This window comes from Dermacentor variabilis, chromosome 2 (assembly GCF_050947875.1).
Source record: "Dermacentor variabilis isolate Ectoservices chromosome 2, ASM5094787v1, whole genome shotgun sequence".
Lineage (NCBI taxonomy): Eukaryota > Metazoa > Arthropoda > Arachnida > Ixodida > Ixodidae > Dermacentor > Dermacentor variabilis.
In genome coordinates this window covers 211,617,264-211,623,263 of record NC_134569.1, presented here as the reverse complement: position 1 = coordinate 211,623,263, position 6,000 = coordinate 211,617,264, and the positions used below count along the sequence as shown (strand labels likewise).

The window sequence follows — 6,000 nt, the reverse complement described above, 5'->3', positions numbered from 1 at the left end:
CAGGGCACAACGTACAAGAAAGAACTGTAAGTGTAGTGGTAGCTAACAGACTAGTTAGTTACGAGATTGTTAATTCGTGTTATCAACTCGATATAAACGTGCGACAAAGAGGAACGCATATACCACAAAGGCTGGAGGTCAACTGAAATTCGCTTACTACTAGGTTACGCGAAAAAGGACCATCAAACGTACAGCGTTTTTACCACTCATGAGCGCCACTCCCTCACGTCGGCTTTGCACAGTGTTCCGCAACAGCTGAGATTCGGGGCGAAGCGTCAATCGCGAGCTTCATGAGGAAGGTAGTGGCCAAATAGTGTGACCCATCGGGGTTGCTCAGTGCCTTTGGCGTTGGGCTCCTACAGCACGAGGTCGCAGGTCAAACCTCGGGCATGACGGCTGAAGTTCGACGGCGACATAGTGAAAAACAACACCCGTGTACCGTGCGTTAGGTGCACGTTAAAAATTCCAGGTGGTGAAAATTATTCCGCAGTCATCACGCCTCACAACCAGATCGTGGTATTGAATCATAATCGAAATAATCCTGGAGTTTTACGTGTCAAAACCACGATTTGATTATGAGGCATGCCGTAGCAGGGGACCCGGATTAATTTTGACCACAAGGGGATCCTTAGCGCGCTCCCATTGCACGGGACACGGACGTTTTTGCATTTCGCCCCCATCGAAAGCGGCAGCCGCGGCTTGGGTTTGAGGCCCCGGTCTCGTGCTTAGCAGCGCAACACCGTGGTCGCAAAGCCACCGCGGCGGGTATTTTGCTCGTAAAAACACTTCAATTCGATTCAGTGTAAATGTTGCGCCCTGAAGGCCCGTTCATCCTCAGGCGAAATAGTGTCCTTTCTTAAGCTTAGTAGGTCTTTAAAATTTGGTTGCACCTATGTGGTGTTGGTAAAGAGTTTTTGTGCCTGACTTAGGCGCGTGCCTGCCTGCAAAAGCGTTGGCTTCTATGGCAATTTCAAATAACATTCTTTAGTGTAAGTGTTGTAAATTGTTCTACGCCATCATCTTAGTTTGTAAATGCTCATCCCAGGAGTTCTCTTGTTGGGCAGGTTAATACGATGTGGCCGACCCATTCTTTTAGATTCGTACATATTACGATTGAAGTAAAGCAAGCTCATCTACGTTGTCTAATCAGACATATATTTATGAATTCGTCCACTCTCCGGAACGTATATGCAAGGGGGCTATTAAAAGTTTTACATCAAACCAGCCGGAGTTCAAAGCAAATACTCAGTATGAAATGTAGGGCATTTTCTGGGCTACCTTTAGACAAGCCCCTTTCCTTTAGAGTTCTACCATTGAACGCTATATTGGTTTCTTGGCTAGCATCCTTCGAGTCATTTTCGTACTTTTTGTTAAAAGCCGTACAGAGTTCTAAAGTATGAGACGTCAAAAAAGACGCACAGACAGGGAATATTTTGTCAGCCTTTGTAACAGTGCCCCCTCACATAAAGAACCCCGGGGGGTCAGTGTGACTGCGGTGTTGCGCTGCTGAGCACGAGCTCGTACGTTCGATTCCAGACTCTGCAGCCGCACTTCTATGGGGGAAGGATTAGCAGATTACTAGTACGACGTGCTATGTGTGCACACTAAAGAACCGCGAGCGGTTAAAAGTTTTGCTGATACATCCAATGCGGCGTTTTACAGCGAAGCTGTTTATGGCTAGGGTTCCGTGCATTTATGTTGTTCGTGCGCAAAAAACAATGGGCCAATCGCGGAGATAGGGCAATATCGGGCCTACCCACGGCGGAGGTGAAGCAAGCTTGAAGCACTCCGCCAACTCGCAAAAATAAGTTTATTTTCACGGGTCCAAATAGAACCTGTGTCAGGTATTAAGCTGATAAGAACGGACACTACACTTTGACCCGCGTCGATCATGTCTACGTTCGCATCGCCCTCTCTTTGTCGGCGTTCCAAGCACTCGCGTATCTAATTTCCATTTCCGTGGTGGCGGAAATGGAAATTAGATACGCGACGTCGCGCGTTTCTAGTTTCCTCCGGCTCCTCGGGACGGCGTGGTCCCGTCTTCCACGCGAACGTGCATAAGAAATCACGGTCAGTGAGTTCATACCTTTGTTCAAAATTCTGTGGCACCTCTGTGTCATACGCTAATCAGCTTCGCTGGTCATCCACCTTCACAAAGTGGAATGGCTCATGATATTTTATCAACCAGCTGTGCAATTTCGGGACGCTAAACAGCGCAATCGAACTAAAGGTGTTGCTACGCACAGGTGGCGATGCTGTTCCCACGGAGCGGTTGCTAAAGGTCACGCTGATGATGGCGCGGATACAGCGCACGATGGCCATCACTGCACTGGGAGCAGCGCGGGTACGCACCACCGACGAAGACACTTCCTTCCCAAGTGTGTCGTTTCCCAAAGCGACCGTTGGCTCGACCACCTCGGGAGTGCTCCCAAACTTGTTCGCCCCCGTGGATGAGCTGCCCGGGGGCTTCGTCGCCGATTGGCTGCGGAGGAAGCGCGCGTGGCACGGGCTGCCGCCGCTCTTGCAGGGTCACTTGGACGCCCTGTCCATGGCGGCCGTGGACTTCAAGGAAGTTCTGAAGTACTTCGGGCCGCCGTATTACTACGAAGATGGACTGGCTTCTTATAACTACGCTATTCTGGGGCAGGCGAGTAATCTGATCCCACAGGCCGCGGCTTCTGCTCTTCGGTGGAAGCTCAGTGACAGTGTCGAAGTTTAGTAAGGCTTTGTTTACCTAAACGGTAACACTGTCGCTTTTGAATCCTAGCAGCGTTCTTAGCAGCTCCTTTAGTGTCGTAATGATGCAATAAAATGTCATGTAAGAGTCATCAAGGTACATTTTATAACTGAAGTGCGTCATCGCCATTTTACCCCAAAACAGATTATATGCGCCTCAACTTGGTCGCTAGCTCTTAAGAAACACAGATGAGTTAAAGTATGAGCCCTGTGACGCATAAAAACCTCTTATCTGCAGGCAGAGAAATGAGGATCTCGAAACCTGCTGGCATTTAAGAAAATTTGATTTTCCCCCTTTCGTACTCCCGCCGTTGACTCGCCACAGCTGGCAGTAAGATATGCTTCAGTTTAAAAAAATACTGAACCAGGCTGCCAGGAACAGAGTTAAACAAAGCATATAAAATTTCTAATATGTGTTTCTTATCACCGTCATCAGGTAGCGATATTTCTCCGAGGAAATTGAAACCTGTGCTGATTTCAGTCGTGAGAGGAATGGTACAAGCAAGAACCTGTGCCCTCTCGGTATGGTCGTGCTCGTCTTCACAAGAAATTGCCAAACTTTCTCCCAGTGAACCGCGAAGGCCACTTCCATTGATCCTCAATTATCTTTGTCGTGCTTCAACTGTGGCCCCATCGTATTCCGTCAAATTGTCTAATCATGTGAGAGCGCCTAATACTTTGCCATACTCGGCTAGGTTACCTTTCCCTGAGCCCCGCTCTTAAGGAGAGTTCCACAATGCTTCTTGTGAGGCGACGGCCAGCGTAAGACAACGTGGTCGATGTCGAATGTAAATTAAATGCAACGTGTGTCGGAGCTCGCATTTTTTAAATCGGTGATGGTGAATGGTCATATAAAAAGAAATTGCCTTGCTTATAACTCGTTCAAGTATTGAGAACAATCTGTACGCGCGTTTTTGTTTTTTGTGAGCAATCCGCAATTCTTGTTTCTCCCGTCAGGCCTACCGGCTAAGGGTTGGAGGTCAACTGGGAGTTGGTACGGTTGGTCATGGCAGTGAAAGCGGGCGCCGTGGTGCTGAAATACAGCCTGCGTGGGAGCCGCCGCTACAGAACAACCAGCCATGACCACGCTCGAACGCAGCAGCAACTACATCTGCGTTCGAGCGAGGCCGTAAGCCAGCAAATAGCAGGCAAACTTCGGAATGATATGCGAACTCGCTTACACAGCTTCCGACTCTTTGGTGTATCAGTTGTCGTATCGGCGTACATAGGTGAACGAGTTTTTTGTTTGACAACTCTTGGTGTCTTTAAGAGGCAGTTAACGATTGCCAAGGAATATATGAGAGATATGCGAACAGCGTTTACAACATAGATGGATGGATCATTGTTTTGTTAAGCTCTATATAAATGCAAAGGACAGTAAAACTTAGTTCGAGCGCATGAAAAAAAAAAGGTATTGCCGCATCTGTTTTTAAATGAGATTACACTATCTAAACAAAATGCCACCGCATGTTTTTTTAGATATGGAAGAAACTCCTCGTTTTGGTTTGCTGTTCTTTCTCGAGTTTGGCGTTTGTGAACGTTTCCTGCTCCTTCGCCAAGGACTACGAACTCTAGCGCTTCAAGTTTTTGAATGACCAATGCGCTTATGCAATATCCGGTAGCGGTCATATGACGGATGGCTGTTGTATTCAGCTCGCACTGAGAATATAAATTGGACAGTGGCAAAACTTCAGTGCAAACACTCCCGGAAATAACTATAGGCACCGGGCCCGGAATGAGTTTGGGCCAGTGGCGCCTTCATACATCGGCGCCACGAGTGTAATGGCATGTAGTGGCCGGGCCGGGGTCAGCAGGCGCTGTCGCCAGCTACGTTTATGTAACATGTTCTGTCACTTTTGTTTTGTTTTGTTTGCATTGGCCAAATACCACGTGAAACCAAATCTGATCAATCATGTTGCGTTCTTGGGTGCCCGAACAGTTACTGAAGCATAACAGTAGCTGCTTAGGCCATTCACTTCAATTGCTTTTCATCACGGCCTCAGCAGATGGAACGGCGAAAAACTGGATAAGAGCGGTGATGCATCGTGATATACAGTGAAAGCGAGAAGCTTTGGGACGCATTGTGACTGCGTTTGGTCCCATGGCGATTACGTAGAGCTCACCTGTGGCATAAAAAAAGAAAAAAGACAGTGGCGTCCGTGCGCTCCGAGTGGTGCGTTTCAGTCTCTGAGCACATTTCCGACGCTGCTTTGCTACGCTCTATCAGGGCCGCTATTTTGTAGCGATGCCTTATGCCTTATTCTATGCTATCCTCATCACCCACCACACACGGCCGCCTGATCCCGTTGATAATGTGGGCCGACCGTCGCTCTGACCGCTGGCCAAGCGCGAAAAGCCTGAAAGAGCATAGAACACTGTAAAATAATTTACACCCTTAAAAGTGAAAAAGGGTGTAAATGTGTCTATAACTCACACCTTTAGGGTGTTATCTATATAAGGGACACCCGAAGGGTCAGAGTTATAGACACATTTACACCCTTTTTCACTTGTTAGGGTGTAAATTATTTTACAGTGAATCGGAAAAGGCATCGCTACAAAATACCGGCCCAGTTCTAATACCAATAACGGTACCGTGCATACGGAAGAGCTTCGTGTCTCATGGGAATTTCCTCTTTTCGCCTATGCAACTGCAGCGGCTCCGAAGCTTGTACTATGACGGCGAGCACTCAGATTAGTACTCGCCATTTTTTGCCTCTTATCACTGCATCAGACTTCCTTTTAGGGTATATTTTCCTTCCCTCGCGCTTCCCAGATTTCGTTGCGGCCGGAGCATGTCTTTCCTACTTTCATTCTCTACCCCCTGTGCAGCGCGGTTGAGGTGTCCTCTGCTGAGAGACAGTTACTGCGCTGCACTTTACCCCAACCTTTCCTTCCCATATTCAAGAATCTCCTTCTCTCTCTCTGTTTGCTGTGCATTGATGGCGAACGGAAACGCACCGGTGTGTTCATGCTTTCCGCCACCGACGCCTCTCGTCGTGCTAAGCTGTTTTAAATGGACCATGACTGAAGATTGAGCTGGTTTCTGAGACATTAAGAATGATGAGTCATTGCAAAGATAAAAATAATTACAATGAACAGAGAACGGTAAGTTACTGACACGTGTGCGATAGGTAAAGCAGTTCAACCAACAAAAAAAAAAAGAGACGTAGTTCTTGTTTCTTTGTCCGAAGTTTAGTCCGCAGCTCTTAGGCGCCTGTTCCTGCGTTCAGCGTATGCGTAACCGGGCGAACGACTACAGCGAAG

At 47.8% G+C, this 6,000-nt stretch overlaps 1 pseudogene; it reads right to left on the bottom strand.

Annotated features, from left to right (window-relative positions):
• Nucleotides 1-1,713: 1,713 nt before the first annotated feature.
• Nucleotides 1,714-1,890, bottom strand: LOC142573506 (U2 spliceosomal RNA; annotated as a pseudogene).
• Nucleotides 1,891-6,000: the final 4,110 nt, after the last annotated feature.